The sequence below is a fragment of the Passer domesticus genome, chromosome 10, assembly GCF_036417665.1.
Source record: "Passer domesticus isolate bPasDom1 chromosome 10, bPasDom1.hap1, whole genome shotgun sequence".
NCBI lineage: Eukaryota > Metazoa > Chordata > Aves > Passeriformes > Passeridae > Passer > Passer domesticus.
In genome coordinates this window covers 8799416-8821940 of record NC_087483.1, presented here as the reverse complement: position 1 = coordinate 8821940, position 22525 = coordinate 8799416, and the positions used below count along the sequence as shown (strand labels likewise).

The 22525-nt window shown below is 45.1% G+C and overlaps 1 protein-coding gene across 5 annotated transcripts in view; it reads right to left on the bottom strand.

Moving 5' to 3' along the window:
* ERBB4 (erb-b2 receptor tyrosine kinase 4) overlaps window positions 1–22525 on the bottom strand; it is a 578878-nt gene that overhangs the window by 362713 nt on the left and 193640 nt on the right. The gene's annotated exons all lie outside the window — the stretch shown is intronic.

Genomic DNA, 22525 nt, shown 5'->3' with positions numbered 1-22525 from the left:
CCTGGATAATTCAACATTTTTCCTATTCTGAATAGTATTTTGGACAAGCCAAGAGCAACCCAAGCAGAAGGCTTACACCCAACATTGTTTTCCCTATCACTTTCCTTAAGACCCCAGCTCTTCCCAGCTTTAAATGATTAAATAGGAGAAAAACAACAGCAAAAACCACATTGTCTTTCCACAGGTCCCCAGGCTGAATGCACAGCAAAGAAATGTCAGGAAACACCATCTTAGTACAGTTTTCAAAGGAGGCCCTTTAATATTACACCGCTCTGTTCTACATTTTGAAGCCCAGTTAAAAGCCACCACAGAAGCCCAGCTCATCTCAGGGTATCAGCCTGCTGTCATCATGCAATGACAAAAAAAAAGAGAGAGAAATAAATACATAAGCAGCATTTTACACTATCACCTTTTCACACCTTGCTCAGCCTGCTCAGACAGGGTTGCTGCTTAAATGGTCAGTTGTAGGGCTGGGCTGGTTCTGGTTTGGCTGTTTCAATGCACTTTTTTTCCCTCTTAATCAACAGCTTGTGCGTTGTTCTTACCTGTGAGCAAATTAATCTGGCTATATCTAAACTTTTGAAATAGGCATTATATTATGCAAAACAGGAGCCTGACAAGAATGGCATTTCTGGGGCCAATCCCACTTCTGGATCAGATCAATACAAACAAAACTCTTCATGACTGGAGGCATAATCAGTAAAATTGGCTAAAACGTACTCTTTTGAATGATGCAGGTCCTTTTTATAAATACCAAAAGTAATTAGGTTTCAGAGTGGTACAATTATTGACTGTTTATTTACTATACCCCCTCCCCCTATTTTTTTTTCTCTCATTAGAAATGGGAACAATTCTAATCTCTGCTCCCTCTGTGGTCTCTCTGCTGCAGAATTATTTGCTCTTGTGCCGGGGCAATTTGAGCTTGGCAAAGGGCTTCAGGGGCAGCCAGAAGCCCATGACCTGCTCAAAGTTTTCTCCCAAGGAAACTCCCTCTGCCCCAAAAATGGCAGCAGAAGTCTGTTCCTGCTGAACCACGACTCCCACGGGCTGGTTTCACTACAAGCCATGCAGGGTGAAGGGTTGATCAGATCATTTTTGGGTTGTGTTTCCAGGGGCCAAAGAGCACAGACCAAAGCTGAGCAGGCACTGCAAGGGCTGCCTCAGCAAATAGGCACTGGGTCTACCCACCAGAGGAAATGCTGGAATATTATTTCTTTCTATGACCTGGCAAAAGTAAAATTTCAAAGCTCTTGCTACAGTTAAAATTTGAAGTATTTGACCTGTGTTCATTACACTGTGTTGAAGAAAAACAGAAGTTCTTGGTTTGCTCAGGTTTTAAAATAGAAGCTACCACCTCATTTTGAGGCTTAACTTAAAAGCATGAACATTCCAATTTTTAGATTTTCTGTAAAACCTTACCACTTAGAGTAAATCATACCTAAGCACTATTCCATTCATTATATTTTTAACAGCTATTTGGGGAGATGGAAAGACATGGTCATACTGGGACCTCACTTAGCTGTGGTGGACTGGGAACACTGGAAGGATTAGGCACTTTTTGAAATACAAAGCCCTGTCCCAGCTCATGGATACAGTTTTATTCAGAAAAGCCTCCAGACCTGCCCTTGTGTGCTAACTCTTCAGGGAGACACATCCCTGTGCCTGCCAGGGCACCTAAAAAATTCTTGCTTAGCACTTACAAAATGGGTTTGTGTGTTCCTTCCTGAAATCCAGCAGTATCCATTATAGGACTGATCATATTTCCAGCCAGGTAAGTATTACTCTGTCTTAAGGCTCCCAAGGACTAATAAACACCTTCCCTTCCATTCTGCAATCCGTGCTAAGGACCAACACAGCTCAGAAAACAATTCCTGCAGCTCAGCTAATAAAGCTATACACTGCAACACTGATACTCCATGTTGCACACCCATTAAACGTTTCCTGCAAGCTAATGCAGCCATTTGTTTGCTGGGAGGAGGCAGAAACACCTGGAGCCTGTTCCTGCAAGAGGATTCGGCAGGGGTGAAGCCAGCCCAGACGTGAACCAGGGCTATGAGTTTTATCTGAGATTAATTTTGTACAGCCAAACCACTGCAGCAACTTCTCCTGGTTTTTGATATGGCTAGTAATTATTTTGGATTTAAAAACAACAAAAAAAAAATCTTTAAAGCTAATTTAGAATAAATCATGCAGATCCTTTAAATGTATCTCATAGCAATTCCAAGCACTTAATGTCCGTCTTAAAAAGAGAAGTTTCCTTCCACAAAAAATTGGTCACAGATTGCCTCAAATCAAGTCACACCCGAAAAGTGATTATCCTACATCAGCTGAGGGGAGCTGAATTCACTTTTTTTTTTCTTTGGTATCCAACCAGCAGTGCAAGCTGATGCAGAAACAGAACTCAGAGCAGCAGAGAGCTCTGACCTGCACGACAAGCTCAAGTCACAAAGCAAACGTGGGTATAATCATGGATCATTAATAATCCATTATTACAATACGTCATTAATCTCTCTGTCTCAGCTTTGCAATGTATGCTTTTGATGCACCTAATAATTATGTCACATTCAAAATACAAAAGAGCAAACCATGCCAGTATTTAAGAAAAGCAGGTCAGGTCCTTCACTTGCAGGAGGAAGGGCTGGGACAGTACTTCCCATCCTCTGCAGAGAATCCTTTAAAACAGAGAGATAAGAGATGCTCTCAGCAGGTTTTTCAAGGCAAATAACAACCAAAGGGGTAAAAAGGCATTCCTGCCACGAGAGAGGAATGCTGCTGCCAGGGACAATCACAAAGGTGCTCCTGTTGGCCCACTGATGCCAGGGAGCCAAACCTGGGAGGGACACAGGCCAGAAAGCAGGCTGTGAACTCCTACTTACAAAGTTTTATGCCCCATTTTGAGCCATGTAAGGCAATTCCCAGCAGCTCCAGGGCAGAAATAATTGCTCTGGGTCTGATTTGGTAGTTAAAAAGCACTGAAGTAACTGTGTGTGAAGTGGGAGCTGAGCAGGACTCACACAAGATTCCCAGTCCCTCCGTCCCTGAACTCAACACAGAGCAGGAACATATCCCATTCACCTCCTGCTCCTCTCCTGGAAGAGCAACAGGCATCTGTGTGTTGTAGCAGCTCTTTAAAATTAAGTGCTAAAATAATATGTATGTTCCAGCTGTATACAGGCATAAACACAAGCACAACAAAATGTATTTCCTTGTCACGCCATGCAAAGCCACCATAATCTGTATTTCATGAACCCTCTTTGAAGCACTTTGCTGTATATTGTTAGACGTGTAGTTTTACAGAGTCCCAGAAATAGATGAGCAGGAAAAAAAAATAAAAATTCAAGATTATGTGCTTCAACTGTTCCTGCAGCAGAACCTCTGCTGGTTAATAAAAAATACTCACCCCCTGTCTCTAACAGAGGGCAAAGAGAGCAGCTTTAGATGTGCCTCCAGTGTGAAGCTGCTCTTGTTATTGAGCATCTCTGGTCACATATTCTGCCTTGCTTGGGGAAGGCCTTACAGGGGCATTTCCTTTACAGGGAAACCCTCCAGTGCTCTCCCAGTGCACACCCAGGAAAATCAGACTTCTCCCAAGTCTGCCCTGATTTTCTGACACACCACCAAGCCCTCAATCCCATCTCTCCACCTGAACGTGCTCAGCCATTCCTGCTCTTTCCACACTCACAGAGTGCTCACGTGCAGAGTCACCCACTAAGGGTATCCCAAAGCTCAAGGATGCGCCTCTTCCATTTGGGAAATCCCAAACCAGCAGTGATGGCACCAAGCCAGTGGCCACTTCTCACCTGCACCCCAGTCCTGGGGGATTTTGGGTGGGTGCTGGAGCAGAGCACTTGGTCATCACCAAAGTGGATTTCAGGCATTACTCACACATTCACACTTCACACTCAGTTGTTTACTTATTACCAGCTACCTAAAGTGACAGAGTTTCAGCTCCTAATGGCCCCAATTACAACAGTAATAATCCTCTGTATTGAAATGATGTTTTACATCAATATTCATGCACATGACTTGGAAATTAATTTTCCATTGACATTTTTTCATAAAATAGCCAAACCGTTCAAACGCTCACTTAAGGGTGGTAAATAATGGAGACATTTTAAAATGTCCATTAGATTCTGCTTTTCAGCCCATTATTTTGCTCTGCTCTGCTGATGCTAAATCTATACGTTAAATTAAGAAATCACACTTGCCTCCATCTCGTTCTGCTCCTTCTAATAACGGATTTTATAGCTCTCCCAGCTCACCTTTTGGAAGGAGATAATTTCTTTTTCATTTCTCATTCTCATTTCCAGATCAGGCTACATCTGGAGAACTAAAGAAGGGTGGAATCCATTATCTCCACCATGGTCAGCCCCACCTGAAATCCTGGTGTCTCACTCCTTTCCCAAAGCACACTCAAAAAAGCAATGATGAGGCATCCTCACCTCTAATTCCAAGGGAGTTATCTCAAGCATCTGAATATATTTTCCTCTGAATCATAAAGCATTTATTATTATCTCTTTGGCAAGGATGCAGGAGAGCAGCGCCTTTGCCCTGCACCTGCCTGAAGGCAGCACAACCTCCCTTTGTCAATCAGTTTGTCAAGTGGGCCAAAAACACAAAGGGAGCCTTAAATTCTTGGACTTACTGCTTTGAGGACGGTCTTCATAAAAAGGACAATCACAGGTTCCTTCACCCCATAACAGATGAGCCCAACAACAGTCATCATCTCTTTCTAACACATTCTTCTCCTGTACTTCCCACTTATTTACTTAATTAGCTGCGTTTTTACAGACAGCACCATTATCAGGGTTTCTTGAAAGGCAGCTAACAGAACTGTTTATTAATAATTGCAAACACTGGTGGCAATTTGTTAAGACCCCCAGATGGGGGGAATACTCGAGCCCCTTAAGGAACAACTAATTACCAGCAATCCCCATTCACTTTCTGCTCCAGGCTCTCAGCAACAGCCTGGGCACCCTGTCACGTAGGCACACAGGAAGGGGAAACACACTTTTTAATCCTTTCATTATTATTTTACAGTTCTCCTTGAATGAGCTGCAAAAGCCCCTGAATTTTCTTGCAATTAGGCACGTCCTAATGAAGCGAGGGCTGTCTGCACTTACAGCCTTGCAGATGTTTCCCGTGAGAAGGCAAAACACTCCTGGAGGTCGCCAGCCATTTTCCCAGTGGTTTGGGAGAGTGCTTTAGAATTGGAAGCTTTCTTTCCCTAGGTGGGAGACTGTAATGAAGGAGAGCATAATTTTCTCTGTACTCCTAATTAAAAGCTCAGCTGGCACAAGTGTTTTCCTTCCGCAAGGTCTGCTCTACACTAGAAAATTATCACCCCATTTGAATCCAGTTGCATGCAATCAACCCGAGTGCCACGAACCCCTGGACAGCCACATGGCCACAAGAGGAGCTCGGCAGGGCCACCCAGCTGCTGCCCAGCTGTCAGGGTGTCACTGGGATGAGGTGACACAGAACAGGCAGCACCAACACTTCCCCCGCAGCATTTCTTCTCCCCAGCATGGAGAAGCAGTCGCTGCATTGGACAGTACCAGGGAATTGATTAAACCAAATGAACTAATTTCCTGAAATTTGGTCACTAAAATCTCAAATATCATTTTATATGGCTTCGTGAAAGCTTTCCAGCACATCCAGAAAAGTTACAAGATGTGTCACCAGCCTGGTCCCACCTCCAAGAGAGGCTGATCATGTGCCGCCGACAAATGGAAGCTCATTCCCAATCTTATGAACAGAAACAGCTGGGCACAGCAGAGAGTGACAGTGACTGTGACTCCATCAAGAAGGATTAGCTATGTGTGATAACGCTTTTCTGAGCTGATGGAACCTCCTCCTTGTGCCAAACTCTCCAATTCCCTTTGGTGGATGGTATACAGCGTATTTTACTGGTGTACCTTCCTGTTCATACCAACCAAAAAACACCATCAAGATGTTGACCAGATTTATACAGTAACATTTCATGGATATTCACTTGTACTGACCATGTCAAGCCATCATCATCAGCTTTATGCCAGTATTTCCAGCATTGTTTCTCTTTCAGTTATGTCACATCTATTTTATGCCACAGCAAATGGAAAGGAATAAATGGAAATAATGTTATGCAGGACCTGTATCACACAGCTACCACTGAAAAAAGGCAGAAATGAATACAAGAAGTTTTAACAATGGTTCCTCTGCCTCAAGCCTTGGTACCATTTTTTTTTCCTCTGTGTACTTTTGCACTTTTTCTCCCTACTCTTCAGAAACAAACACACACACACACATACACCCCTCCTTTCCACATTTTGTTCTGTTTGAGGGTAAATAGTCACTTCTTAACTATAATGTAGGTACTGGACTTGACAAGCAATTAAAGCAAACAATTTCCACTCATCTAACTTTGCCAAATTAGTCATCTACCATCTGCTCTATCATCTGTCTCTCCTTGAGGTCTTGCTGTGAATCTGGAAGCACTCACTCTGACAAGGAGGCAGCAGATAAGCCTCCAAGCTGGTGGGGAAGCCGAGGGATGGAGGTGACATGGGGGTGACACGTGGCAGCGTGCTGCTGACCAACACCCCATCAGGATGGCTTCGAGGAGATGCTTGTGGCTCCAGTGGTCAAACTGGCAAATTAGCAGCACACACGTTGTGATAGGAAAACATAGAAAATTAAAACTTTTTTTACAGCCACTTATGCAGCGGGGTAGCTTAGGAAGACTGCGGGATTTTCATACCAGATGCAAAAAATAACTTAGTTTATCAAAATATCTTCAGCATTTGGAAGCTACTTCCCAATGAAGTACATAATCCAAACAAGCAATTAGCATACATTATCTAAGGAAGATCTGAGTGGTCTCTGCTCCCAGCACCTGGCTTAGCTCAGGTAAGGCCGCATTTTGAGACAAGAAAATCATTTTCAAGTAGCTCTGAAATACAACACTGATCTCTTCTGCCCTCCAGCTTCTTCTCCTTTTACCAGGCTTCCATTTTGGGCTCCTTCCTGGTCCTCTCAGTACAAAAGAAATGTCACCATCATCCCTTTTCCAGCTGACCTACGCTTCCTTCCCAAGGAAATCAATTCCAGAGTGAGAGTTAGTCCATGGAAACGTTGCTGCTCTGAACCCTCACACAGAGGATTCATCCTCCCTGCTGCTGCTGAAGAACATTACAGACTGACTCTTCCTGCACTGGTCAGGCGCTTGAGTGCAGCACCCAAGATTAAGTGTTTGATTAACCCTTAATGCCATGAACCAAAATTCTACCTACAGCACCAAAGTGCAGACCATCACCAATACCTTCTAAGACTAATAAGCCTGCAGATAAATTACCATAATGCAAGGCCACATGTTCTTCCAAGTGCCAAGCTGAAGGTCCAAGAGTGCCCAAATATTGCTCTCCCTGCTTGCCAGCCCTCACTCTTCTCAAGTCCTGCCCCAGTGCAGCAGCAGTGGCAGCAGGACAGCATCCTTCTATCTCTGTGTCACGGCGTATCCTGGCTCCCTACCAGGGCAAAGTGGTGGAAATCTCCACAGGTGCCAGCAGTGAGAAGGATTTGGATTGCTTTTTCAATGCCAAGGGAAGGAGTGGAGGGAATGAACCCACAAGCAGCAGGGGGGCACACCCACAGATGGGAGCAGGGGGAGCACAGGGGAATCAAGCACTTGCTCTGGTCTTTTGAACCTTCAACAAAAATCAATTTGGCAAGGGATGCCAAGTAAGTAAGATCTGCTGTGAGGTTGGACCAAAACAAATCCCCAGCTCCCAGAGCAGGCTGCTTTGCTGGGACACCAAGGGCTCTTTCCCCTGGCAGTGTCGCTAGCTGGCACCAAGCACTGCCCTGGTGCTGCGGCCGTGGCCGCGCTCCCCGGCAGCTCCTGCTGCTCCTCCAGGACTCACACAGCTCCTGACATCCACAGGCCTGTCTGCCTCCCTCCCTGCTTCTGCCTTCCCCAGAGGGCCCCCAAACACCACAAGCACTCGCTTGGCTTAAATGCATTTTAATTACCACTGTGCAAACACGGGAATGCCGTGAGCGCGTTCGCTCAGCCTGGGAGATCCACAGCCGCCGGGATGGGAACGGGATTGCAGCCCTGGCTGCCTGCACAGTACTGGAAAAATCTATTGGCAAGATGCTCACAGAGCCCTCAGCTCCCCCTTAGTAGTATTTAAGCATCATTTATGTAAGAGATGCAGCTCGGAGCGGGTGGGTGGGACAGGTGCTGTTATGTCTCTCCTGTACCACGGGTAATTAGTCACCACTAAAGCACACAGCAAGAGGCGCCTCATTACAGCTTAAGCACAAGCCACTTGTGACATGCAAAAAGGTATTTCCCCGAGATCACCCACAGAAATCTTCCTCGAATTACATTGGTAATTATCACATAACCCAAATACCAGCTAATAGAATGATTAAAGTAACTGTGAAATTTCAACGCCTAAAGAAAAGAACAGTCTTCCCAACTTCTGGCAAATCAGCGAGGAAAAACTGCAGGGGGACTTAAACAGTCTGAAAAAACACTTGGGAGTTAAAGAAAACCAGAATCTCATGGGACACACCTGATATGGCCAAGACAGGGCTTGGGTGTCCCCATTAAAAGGCAAGAACAGAGCCAACACTTCAGAGCTGCTTTTCCCGAGTGCTTCAAGGTGACTGTGCAATGCAGGAGAACATGATGACAGAAATACCCTATTTGAGCCAATACACACACATCTATTAAATTGGGACTGAATGCAGTTTATTTTTCATTAATGAAAATAACAGGTTCTCAAGCAACACGATAACCTTGTCAAGCAGGCAGGAGAATCCAGCTCACGTAAGACAGCTGAAATGGTAATTACCCAGACTTGGAAGTACTGCAGATGAGGGGAAGGCAGGGGCTGTGCTGAGGCTCTCTGGACCCCCAGGTGGATGCCACTCCTCGTCTAGAGCCCAGATATTCTGGGCTAGGAACAGAGATAACATCCTGGAGTCTGTGGGGGTCGTATATGCTATGGTCATCAAGTCAAAGAATTAATGTGCTCTCTTATACAAGACTTCCTTACACCAAAGGTTCTATTTGCCCAATTGCCCATGGCTGCACTAAGTAATAAACCCCATATGTTTTATTAAAACAGGTGCTTTCAGACAGCAGTTTATAGGCAGGAAAAACAAACTTTCAGCACATAAACTCTAGGCAAGAACCTTTTTTTCCCTCTGCACACTGTGCATAAGAACATGCAGCCCCAGTGTGGAGGCAGCCTCTCCTGCACAGCCCATCCCTGGTGTGCTGATAACCTCCCTGTACATGAGCAGAATATTCAGGGCAAGCTCCTGCAGCACTGAAGCTTCTGCCTGTTTTACACCTGGGAGGGCAGGACTGCGTGCTTGCGCTCCAGGAGCTTCTCAGTGTGCCTCACACATTCTTTAAAAACTGGCAAGGCAGCAGCTGAAATCACAGACTGGCTGGTCCCTCTTCACACAATTCCTCCTGAGCCTTTGGAAATGGTTTTGCCTCCCAAGGCTGGAGGGAGCATGGGGGAGCCCACGCTGCACCTCAAACGCAGCTTCCCTGCAGCTGAACCTGGCAAAGCAGCTTCAACATCTCTAATTGCTTCCCTCACCCACCTATTGCTGCACTGCACCAACCCAAGGCACATTTATTTGTTATTTTTAGTTTTATATACTTTCAGAAATCATCTCAATAGCTAAGTTTTAACTAACCACACTCAGAACCAGGTATTATAAATTCTTTATGAAGCAGTTTGTTCAAATATACTCCCTGTTAATACTTGCTGTTATTTCTGCTGGGCTTTTTAAAACACACTCCATATATATTTTATAAATGTTTGGGTTCATTCCTGCCTCCCCACCCCAGAGACTGCCCTTAAACTTCTGTCCATTGATTGTGACGGTATCAATTTGTAAAGGTCAACAGAAAGCTTCTCTGACAGCTGAACTCAGAAAGTAATTTTTAAATGTGCTGTTTCTCTTCCTCTACAAAGCAAGATGCCAACACAATCAAGACCCAAGGTCTTTATTTCACAGGCCTGACCAGTGCCTTTGATAGGCTTTGGATCCCTGATGGCCAGTGAACACTCCTTGGAAATACGAGCTTGTTTGAGGGTCTTAAAAAATAGCAGCATCTGAAATAGCAGGTTTACAAACAGAAAGGGAAGAGAAAGGTTTACTGAAAGAACAACATTAATTTGCTGCTTCTCTGAAAGCCCCTGCAGACCCCGGATAACAAAGCTCCAGGGATCACCCCACAAACAGCACCACTCTGTGGGTTTGGCCTCATGCATTCTTTTATCTATATGAATAACTTATATTTTGCACTAAAAAGCCCCACAACCAGCTGGCTAGTCAAGAAACAGACTGTACTAACTTATTTTGATGCTTGCTTCTGATTTCTTTTGAGAGAATAGGTTATTTTATCTGGGATTGGGGTCAAAAGCCTCTTCAAAAGGCATCCACCCTTTCCCCCATGCCATAGTTTACTGAATATCTCACATTCATAACCACTTAAAGGAGGGCTGTGCAATTTATGGCATTGTTACACATGAAGAAAACCTGCCATAAATCAAAGAAATCAGTTATATAAATGAGCATAAAAGTGCAGGGAAATGTCACAAGATAGCAATAAAGTATCTTCCAAATGGTAAATCCCGGGAGCAGGAGCACCATTAGTTTAGAATCCTCCACTCAGCAACAGCAGGACTAGTTTATCACAGGAGCCACAAACAGCAGCCCTGGGAGGAAGTTATAAGTGCAGGGTGAGGGGTTTTACCCTGCAAACAGCCATAAAGCCTTGCACTGACTTCCCAGCTCCCAGCCCAGGCTGCTAACTGAGATTTGGTCATTTTTTTCTGCAAGCACCACCAGCAGAAGAACAGACGTGTCACAGCAAGATGCCGGGGAATTTGTAGGGATGAAAGAAATGCAATGCCATACAAAACTCTGCAGCTGGCCCCAGAAAAGTGGTGGCAGCACCAGGAGGACCCATGGACAGATTAAAGCTCCAGTTCAGTGGCATGTCAAGGCAATGGCAGGAGAAAATCTCTCCAAGACTAAGCGTGGTGCAGAAGATTCCCACCCCACCCACCCTCAGGACTCTCCAGGAATCCTCCCTCTCCACCCTGCTCGCTCCAGCAAGGCTTCAAGTGAGCAATCTGGAGCAACCACCAGACTGTGCCCTTGGGCTTATTTCTAAGGTCTGCACACAAAGCCATTCCTATCCTTTTGGACTTGGAGAAGTCCCAAGATTATTCCTGACCTCTCATCCTGCACAGGGTAACCATTATCTCACTGTTAAAATAACAGCCCGCAGCAATTGCCAAAATCATCTGTTTTCTGCTTCTTAATGCAAGGCAAGGGGGACAAAAGGAGAAGACACAGCCGAGGGCAGGTTGCTTTTTTTGGATGGCAAGAGCAGAAGCAGCTTTCCATTGCTGCCTCTCGCATGAAGATGACATTTCTGCCCAAGTCCTCCTCATCTGACTGTATTTTCACAAGGAAATACTGGAGAAGGCAGATGAGTGCCAGGTGCCTCACTGCCCCTACCCAGGCAGAGAGCAGCACGAGTGTGTTCCTCTGCAGCCTCACTGAGAAGAAAAGCCAGGAAGCAATTTTCCCAATTTTCCCTCTGCGAGGAGGCTGCTCCTGGGGTCCCCACTTCATTAATCCCTTCCTCTCGCACGATCCCGCTCAGCTGAAGCTGGGAGAGCAGAGGGAGGTGGCAGGGGGGGCACAGGGCACCTGCCATGTGATTCCTGGGCAAACCTTGTGCCGGGGGCTCTTGGCCAAGGCCTTGTGCTTAAGTGATGCGGGAGCACGTGCGGCCGGAGCGGCTCCGCGCAAATCCAGCGTCCTTGGAGCTGCCTGCCCGCCACGGGGAAACGGCAGCCAAGGTCAGCAGAGCTCCTGAGATGGAGCCCGAGCCCGTGGCCCCATCCTCAAACACACCCCCAGGCCCTCCCCAGAAGCATCTCACAGAGATATTCCCAGGAGCAGGGCTGCCTTGTTCTTCCCCCCCTTCCCCAAATGGCGTGCTTGCTAAATGCCTTCGCTTTTCATTACGAGCAGAGGAAAGCACAATCCAGCTTGGACTGCTAGGAACAGCTTAATTAATAACAATTAGCTGCAGCACAATTGTGATTCAGGTGGCGTTTTGGAGCATGAAGGAGAAACTTGACACTTTTGCTTGCGTGCACGGACATAAGAAATTCCAGGCGAAGTTAATGGAAACTGAACAATGCCAAAATTCAGATGTACTGTAAAATCACTGGATTCTTTCAATGTCACAGGAAGGCGTCGCACTGCTTCCAGGATTATCAGCCCTTGCAGAGTTTTAATAATATTTGGTCAGATACCTCAGGTGCACGTCGCTGGGATATTATAAAACCACTGAGATAACACAAAATCCTTTTGCATTTTAGCACAGGGCGGGGTTGAAATCCCTGATTACAAAAGACAGCAGGCAACACCCTGAAAAAGCTGGGCGCCAGCTCTGTGCTCCCTGAGGCCACATGGTCCCTGCCTGGTGGGGGATGCCTCAGAGGGGGCCTGGCTGTCCCCTGCTAGTCAAGGAGAAGGGGAAGGACACTTTCTGAAATTGCTGTTGTCTAAAGTGGTCGAAACACCTGCCAGTCACGGCAGGTTTATTGGCCACGCTCCCCGCGAGGGGGGCTGCGTCTCAGCGCCTCCACCTCAATTAGTGTCACCACAGTCAGATGCAATTTGTGTTTAAATATACACGGGTAATAAGGAGACAGCGCAAGTGACTACTTTCAAACGGCAGCAAAAAGGTGGAGGCTTCAAAAGTTTCTGGGGAAAAAAGAGAAATTCATAGCTGGAGAATGAATTGCCCTGCTAGTAACAGAGTCTTCCCCAGGCTGGTGGCATCTTACTTAAAACAATCAAAGCACAAAATGACTACAGGATCATGTTTTGAGAGCATGAAAAAGCACAGAAACGTGTCCAGCAGGTTAAATGTGAACACATGAGGGCATTTGTACAAGCCCTCATAATCAACCAACCACACCCACGTGCCAATGTTGATTTTCACAAGGTTTCTTGTGGCTTTGCAGGAAGCCACCACCCTGAGCTCAGGAAAATAAATGTCCTGTATGGACCAGCAAAGCACACCTATTTTCTGGGGGAAAAAAAAAAAAAAAACCAAAAAAAAAAACAAAAAAAAAAAAAAAAAAAAAAAACAAAAAACCACCGTATCACAGCCATGTTGCAGGCCAAGGGAATTCCAGGTGGTAATGCCTGGACTGGAAGGGAGTATGTTTGGGAATTGTTCAGATACAGGTGCAATGCAGCTAGAAAACCAAGTGTTTCAGACTACTTACCAACAGTAAAACAGGCATTTTTTAAAGTAGGTAGACCAAGAACATGTGGGCAAACACTGGAAATGAAAACAAGTGGCTCCTGCCCCTAAGATTTGCCACAAATCCTGCCTGAGCTGAGCCCTACCTCCCAGAGGAAAATCATATGCTTGGTAACGTATGCTTTCCTTATCATTTACAAAATCTAAGCCATATTGTTGTAAAAATATGTCTGAGAGTATGAAAACTCTTCCAGGGCTTCTGGCAGAGCCTGCAGATACATGGGCCAAAAATCTGCTTCTCCCAGCAGCAGCAATCCACCCTGCTTGTCCCTGGCATCACCACCAGAGAGAGCAGGGCTGCTCAGTGCCACTGGTGCTGATGTTCAGCAGCCAAGGAAATGGAAATCACCCCATCTTGAGCTTGCCAGCTTGCCTTCATACCTGCTTTTGTCAGCTGCACCTAGACTTTCATTTTCTCCTAGGTCTCTGCAAGATCCCTCACCTGACCATGAGAAATTTCCATCAAATTTAGACTTGATAAATCTGATGTAAATAAGAGAACTGGTTGGATGTCAGCCTCCTTTCCAGTGGTAGTGCTGCACAAGAGAAAACAGTAATAAACAGCTTTGGGTCCTACTGCATTACCTACACCAGGTTAAAAAGCCTGTGAATCTCCACAGCCACAGAAACAGGAAAATATACACCTTACAGGTCACTTAGACTCAGTGAAAACCTAAGAAAACACCTCAAGCTCAAACCACAGCCTTCTGTGAATATACTACTTATCTGTTGTCATTAATGCAGGTAATATTCCTGTGCTTCAGAAAAGCACCACTTTTGGTTTAGCTGCCTTGGTTGTCCTCAGCCATGATCCTTCCCTATGAAAGCAAAGCTGGGCTTGAACTCCAAACGAATTGCCCCTGTAAATTTGGTCCTTCATGGCCTCACTCTAACGCCCCATGTTTTAGCTTTTATACTTTTCAGATTCTGTGCTGCTTTAGTGTGTAACTCTGAACCTCATATTAAGCGTCAGCAAGTTTTCTTCATAGGGTGGGTAGAAAAAACAATCCTTTTCCAGCTTGTCCAAGGACAACTGTTACAAGGTTCGAAGCCCAAAAAGTATAAACAATGGTGGAATGAGGAGAAAAAAACCAAGGAGGATGGGAATTCATGGGCTAAAGCTGTAATTGGACAATTAACTCTAATATGCAAAGAGAGCAGAACATATAAAAGTGGCAGACCCTGTGACCTGTTGTCCATTTTGTAACCATTTTGGGTCCATCCTGGGTGCAGCCCTGGCTGGGCTCTTGTGCTGCCCAAGGTGGATCAATTGAGGCCTTTTAACAAATCCCTACTTTATTCTTTAGCTCTGTCCGGCCTCTGTTCTGGGTCAGCCTTCACAGGGCACCAACCCCTCCTGAAAGGTGGCAGAAATCCCCAGTACAGAGCCCACCACCACGCTCTGCAGATTTGCCACTGGGGAACAAGAAGCACTTACTGCAGTTAATGGCTCTCTGTGACCCTTGTCTCCAGGTGAAAGGAGGCAAACCTCCTCCACTGGGCTTGGAAACAGTGGCAGCACCACCCACAAAAATACAGGGCCTGGAAACCTCACCTGAGTGTGGTACCCCAGTCTGGGGGTGCAGGGGATGTACCCACCCTGGGGAATGGGATACTCCTCCCCTGCTTCAGCAGGAAACACCTCTCCAAGTCACACCCATGCTGAATCCTTCCTCTCCCTCTCCTCTCTGTGCCCACTGGTGCTGTGTGATTAATATCACATCAAATTTGTCTCTGTAGACTATCCCACCAATCTTTCTTTGTGTAATGTTCGCTTTACACCAGGTGACAGTTTTAGTGATTCCTCCTTTATTTGCATGTCCCCTTGAAGAAGCTTCATTTCTCCTTCTAATCAAGTCATTAATTTTCAAGAAAATCGTTCCCACCCTGAGATGGTTGGATTCTAATTTGTCTCTGTCACACAAATGACAAGTATCACCTCATTGTCATGCTGTGATGTTCCTCCACATACCTGAATCTGAGTAGGAAAAGCACCAAAATTATTTTTCCACAGCCACAACTGCTTTTCTTTGTGGCAGTTTGATTCTGTCGTGATCCTTCCTTCAGGTACTTTGCAGCAGTATTATACAACTGGTTGCTTTTTATTTCAAAACACATCTTGTTCGTAATTTCCTTGTAATGGGAGAAGTAGAAATGATGGTGCCAAAATTACTTTCTTATTCATCTTCTTTGCATCCTGTTTACTAACAGAGCTGACCACCTGGGATGCCAGTGCACACTCCCCTGCTGTCAGACTGATGCTTCTTTCCAAAAGTTCTTCCCCTGGTGTTGTCAGCACATGGATTTGCACATAACAAAAGCTGAATGCATCATGGTACAAACAGAGTTTATGCAATCTGAAATCACACCAGGCAGCTCCTCCTTTTCCTCATGTTCTCCAGTTACATTCCTTCCTTTTTCCTGGATCCCAAAGTGTCCCCACCAATGCTGGGCCACCAGTCAGAAGCATCAAGCAATGTTTTTAGGAAAGGTATCCTGCAGTGTGGCTGTAAAGGAGGATGGGGGACCCCACAGTTTGCAACTCACCTCCCTTTTTTCATCAAAACACCAAAACTACATCTCTGATTTACTACAGCACTTGCACATCTCGCTCTTGAGTGTACCAGCAATATTTGGCAGAAAACAATGGCTGAGAGCCAGAACTGTGGCCACTGGACCATCCTTAGTCTCACATCCATGAAACTTTCTTCCAACAAAGCACTGTGCCACCAATGAGCCTGCCTGAGCACAAACAGGGGCTTTTCCAGAGGAAAATCTCCCTCATTTGCAAGGATTTTCTTCTGCCATTTACTCTAAGGCACTAACTTCATATTTAAATCAAAGAGCTGTCTTGTCATAGATCTTTAAGAACACTGATTGAATTCTTTCTCATCTCATGCTGCTTCTCCTTGAGGAAATGTACCTGAGCCTCAGAACTAACTCTGAAATCATATTTATAAAAAGGCTGGGGCTGCAACTCCTTCACTAGCTATTCCCAGCTCACAGGATATTAGATATTAACAAATTTCGGCCCAGGATAATCGAATAAATAAAATGTTTCTCTTAAAGACAGATTATTTTTGCTTCATTAAAGCATCAAGGTTGTACACAGACCCTTGAGGCTCATCCTGTCTTTTTGATTTCCTTTCTGTTGTGCCTACTGTACCACCTGGTGGAGAACACCACCCGAAGTGATGGCAAAACAGAAGTGGAATTATCCACAGAGGAACCAAAGACCTTGCAAGGGTTTCTTTTCTTGTGACTGGCAATTCAGTAAATAATTTCTGCTGATGGGCCTGCATTACCTGGTTATGTATTCACACAGCACCCCGAGTTCACTGAGCACAGCACCCCAGGGAGAGGGCATTCACCAGGGAAGCAGCCTGCTCCTTGCCCTCAAGGTTTTCCCTGGCAATTCCTTACCTGCCCTTCTCCCTTACCACCTTTGCTCCTGCCCCTCTCTCCCACAAGTGCCTCAGCAGCGGCTCCATCCCTTCAGCCACATCCCCCTGCTCACACCTGTGCTGTGTGCAAACACTGGTCACATTTTCCCAACCTTATAATTGCAAAAATCAATGGAATTCTCAACCATAAAAAGACAAATTAGCAGAGGAGTTCCCTGGCACATTTCATTGTTGCTGAAAAATTCAGAGCAGATAAAATGAATCATTTTATTTGGGCACCATTTCAAAGCCCAACTTCAGGGAAGAAATTAATTAAATGCCTATTTTAACCTCAGAATTAAACTGACAACAAAAGTTGTGGTTTGCATTTCCACTGTGAAATTCTCCAAATGCATTTCAGTGTTTGATTTGAGAGGCAATGCCAGAGATGTAAAGCACATGTACAGGAGGAAAGCATGTGTACTTTTTCATCATCCTGAAATAAAACCTCTGCAAGTGACAGCTCAAAGAATAGCAGACAAAAACCTATTTCTAGATCTGAAGGTAATGCCATTATTTGTAAAAGTTCGGCTGGAGTTGGAAAAAAAGGTAAATGTACGAACTTAGGGAAATCTTTTTCCCAGCTGGGAGAAATTGCTACAACTCTTATAAAATCTTATATATACAGTAAGATATATACACACAAAGTAAGAAATCATGTAAAGCAGTATCAAGCAACACTACCCAGCAAAAATTCAGATTCATTTGGTTTGGTGAATTTATCTTGTTGGTTCCCAGACAAAAAAAATCTTTTCGCTCAGTTCTAATTTACCCACCCGGGCTCCTGGTGTTACAGACATGCAGCAAACTCAACACAAATAAATCACCTTGCAAAGAGCAGACCTGGAGCACACAACAGACCCTAAGCCTCTGCTCTGGTGTAAAAGCCAACAGGAAGAGAGATTTCCATGTTTTGCAGGTCACTGCATTTCATTAAAAAGAAGTTTAACTGGAAACTCAGACATCTTCTCTTTCTTTCCCAGTTATTTCTTTCTTTCCCCAGCTATTGCTACATCACTTGATTCTGAAGAAATCTGTAACTTAAGGGGAAAGCAACCCTGGCAAGAATTTATTTTCATTTTAGGTGTATTCTGGGTCTAACAATATCTGTCCCTTTGCCTTCAGTCTCAAAAAAACTAGAGAAGAGAGAAGGCTCCTGCAAAGGTGAGACTCACAGATCCCAAACCATCACCTGGGAAGAGTTCAGAGATAACCAAAGATGTGGGGTGCTCCAAAACGAGGAGGAAAATAAAAGCCAGAGGAGCAACACATGATAAGGAAGAAAAATGGTTTAAAGTCAGGAAGGTATAAGGCATTACCAAGTCTGAAATAAGAGCATTTTCATCACTGCTTTTGAAGTCTTTAATTCAGATGCCTGGCAATCAGTAAGATCAACAGGGTTTCTCTTCTTATTTTAAACAACATCAACTAAATTAACCTCCCTGTAAGAAGTCACACCTGATTTTAAAACTTCCAAGCCTTTTTCCATGTACTTAAGGACCAGGCAGGCACTTAATCACTGCCTGGATTTCAGACAGTTCCACAGATTGAAGCATTGCTTACCTGAAAATACATTTTGACATGAAGCATGCCAAAATATGGATTTTTAATCCTATATTTAAAATATCTGCTTCACAGGGTCAGATCTTAGTGTGTTATAGAGGTGCAAGCATTTTCCACATGTGATGGGAAATCTCAGCAAAAGAAAGACCTCTGAGAGAATCTGGGTGTCAACACATTCCTGAAATAAAAAAAGCCCAAAACCAAAAAAAACCACCCCCAACTTTACAACATTAAGTGTTACTCCCTTATAGGAAAGCAACAGAATTAAGTACATTCCTGGAAATAATCCAGTTTGCTGAAACTAGTGAAAAACCCAAAAAGATCCCTCAAAAAAAAAAAAAATCCTCCTTGAATAAAAGCCATAACATCTTGTGTTCAGGTCTGTAAAGTGTTTCTGGGGGAATTAATGCTAGATTTTACTTTGTGTTGTGTCAGTTCCCTGTTGTATATGGTATGCACAGCATTGCTGCAAACATCAGGTAAGCAGGATCCCCCCTATTTTATTTTAACTTCAGTTTGCCTGCTAAGTGGATGGAATAAGCAGTTTTTCCTCCACTGAGGATAATAATAAGAATACAAAGGTTTTCATCTTTGCTTGTGTCTGCATTTATGGTTTTCCCCTTGCTTTTGGGATGGCACAGCAGTAACACTGCCTGAGATGAAGTTGCAAGTCCTTTGTTGCGGGTCATGATTGATTTTTAACTCCACCAACTTCCACATTCTCACGCCCTAAAGCCACAGCTTTTATGTTTTCCTCTCTTCCTCAGCAGAAGTCGTCTGGGGGAGAGAGTAAGGACTGGATTGAGATTGATCATCCTCCCAGTGGCATTTGAAGATTCAAGCTGTGCCTTATCACCAGGCACAGCAGGGAGGATGCAGCAGCAGCAGCTCTGCAGACCTCAGCGGGGGCTACCTGGTTCAGCTATTGAGTTTCCAAGGGGCTTAAATGCCTTCTGAGCAGCTCTCATTAGCAGAGAAAGTGCCCTCCACGCTGTCCCTCTGGAGGCAAATAAAACCCACAGCTCAAGGAGAGACCTAGCAGCATTTGCTAACTCTCACCTGTTTAGGAAGGGATGGGGAAATGAAGAGAACAGACCACTGTGATTGTTTTATTGCTCAGACGAGGTTATCAAAATTATTTGGGGACACTAACAATGCTGGGTTAGGCTTTAAAGGAAGACTGGACACCAAATACACTCAAATAAGGTAATGATCTTGCCAAAACTTGCTCCCAAACTGAAAGTGCATATTATTTTGCACATTTCCAACTGAGGGAGAAAAGCTCTTTCTCCTGTAGTTAGGGCAATGCCTGAAGCCAGTCACTCTGAATTGTCTGGGCAATGGGGTCATACACCCTGACCCAAGTCAGGAGATGAGCTCCCCTTACCAGATACTGCTGAGAGGCTAAGGGAACACAGACTGAGAACAAATAGAACACAAAGTGTAAAAAAACAAGTATAAAAAAAGGATAAAAACTTTCCACTATCGGTTTGCTTCAGATTATTTCCTCATAAATCACAGCTCCCACTGCCTGTCCTGTAACTTCATTAAACAAAGGGCTCTATCTAGCTGGCAGATGTCCACTGTGAACTGCCAGAGCCAGGGCTGCAATGCTAGTCTTGAATAAACTGCACATCTCCCCTCTCTCTTGTACTTTAAAACAAAATGCTCCCGCACCGTTTATAGTCAAGAATGCAGTTTACAGTCAGCAACAATAATTCCACAGCCTCCAAGTCAGAGACAACAGTACCTCACTCATCTCTGCATCAAGGACAGAAGTCAGTCTGTTTTGGAACAGTGTGTATTTTCATTTTGGGAATGTAACAAGGGTGAGCACCCTTGAACTGCTGTGAGCAAACCCTTTCCATTTTGAAATTCAGATTGAGACATAAAACAACGTGCAAGATTGCTGTGTATTCTGAATGATCCTGAAGTTCACACATTCTTCACAAGAGCAGGAATATCTCAGCCTGGGGCTGGTCAGAGCAGACAGAGGCACTAAACCTAAAGCACTAAACCTAGACTCAGCACTAAACCTAAAGAGGCTCTTTGGGTGGACACAGAAGGGCAAGCAAAGCTGTGAGACAAACAAACCAGGGAATTCTGCAGCAAAATACTCATAGAAAACTTTTCATCACAGAATCAAAACAGCAGGTCTGGAGGAAGCCCTGGGTGGCCACAGAGCCCTTCTCTCTACCTAATATTATTTCAAATTCTCTGTGTCCTCTCACATACTGCTAAAGACTAAGACAGCCATTTGCATGTGGGTGTATTATATTCACAAATTCCTGAGGCCACTGAGTCCCTGGTCAAAATAAACATTTATGCTCATACATTTCTGCTGGAATCCTGCCACTTTCCTGTCTCCTTTGTCCTTATTTACTTGTTGCTGTCCAATACTATCTGTGAGATCCTGAAGACTGGCACTTTATCTACATTATTTGCATAGTACCTGTGACACCTCCAATCAGATTTTAATTTTTCCTTAGTCAGAGGAATGGTAACCACACTGATTCTCTTCCTTCTGGAAATGTGAAGGAGAACACGCTGCCTGTTACTCCCCACACCCTCATGGCTTTTACTCAGCTGACTTCTCACCAGTGGGAAAATAAAAAAAAAACACCTTTCTCCTGCACCTCCCATCCCTGGATTTTGCACAGGTGACTCATTCCTGCAGGTCACACACAACAGCTAAGGACAAAAGGTGTCACATGCTTTCCCCTGATGGTGTGTGACAGCATCCCTCACCTCTCTGCAGCCAGCTGAACACTCAGCAGGACAATCTCTTCCACAGGGTCAAGACCAGCTCCCTGCTTGACGTGGGTCACAGCAGCAGGCTGTACACCCAGCCCCACCTGCCCAAGTGCCCTCTGATGGCTCCAGGGTCCATCAAGATATGCAGCGACAGTTTTGTGGTCCAAAATAGTGCAGAACAACCCCCTTTTTTCCTCTCTATTTTCAAAAAGTTTAGGATTTAATGATTCAGATCCACAATAATTAAATTAAATGCTTATATATCATTCAGTGACAGCCCTACCCAGGGTCACCACTGGGGTTTAGACAAGGCAAGTTCAGCTTGCCCTAACAGCTCATCCATTTCTTTCCCTTCTATCCATGGAAAATCAGAAAAAATAATCCCAGATAAATAACATTTGGGTTAAAGGAAGCATCATCAAGATGTCTCAGCATAGCTGTGTGTGCCTCCCAATGCAGCCTGGTGCAACACTCACAGGTAGTACCTGAAATTCCTTCACACTAGGCCAGGAGTTTTCCAGGCTGGACCCTTTTTGGGGAGTACGAAGGGTGGGGAATCTCACAGCTGACACTCACTGCTATTTACCCAAACCACCTCAATCCATCACTCACTGAAATAATGCATAACTACTCCAATCACCTCTGCTTGAGCTGCAAGAGGACAAACTGACAACAAAAGCCAGCGACAGGCCACATCTAAGCAAATAACTGGGAGACAGAGGATGCCATGGCGTTGCTGGGGGAGCCTCTGGGAACTCCCTGGGGGAGCCTTTGGTGCATCCACGAATGCAGAGGATGGAGGCTGAGCTCTGAAGGACACAGACAGTGGCTGTGCCTTCCCTGAGCAGGCAGCAGGCGGGCAGGGGGAGCAGCAGGGAGATGTCTGAAGCCTTTCCCAGATAGCCGGGTGGATAAAAGACAACTACAGAGCATGCAGCCTGAGCAGGGAAGGTTAAATATGGGCTCCCACTGCCATCATTTATCCTGGGAAACAGCTGGGAAACTTCCAGAGCAGTTAATATATCATGGGAAGGGAGGAAGAGAGACTGACTGGATAAACACACCACAGCCTGCTACTGTTCCCTTCCCGCTGCCGCCCAGGAGGGCTCTGCTGTTTGCCAGCCTCCTGTGCAGGACTCAACACTGCAGGAGGGCAAGAATTAGAGTGAAACACCCTAAAAATGACTCACAAGAGCTTTTCCAGGAAAGCCACATTCATGTGGTGATTATGGGAGGGGCTGTGGCCACTCACACCCTGGAGCCCCCGCTCTGTCCATCCCCATGAGCTGCCCCTGTCACAGCAGCTCTCACAGATGCAGAACAGGATGCAGTTGTGCTTTCAACAGGGGGGAAAACACCATCCTATTCCAGTAAGGTTCAATCTGCCAAA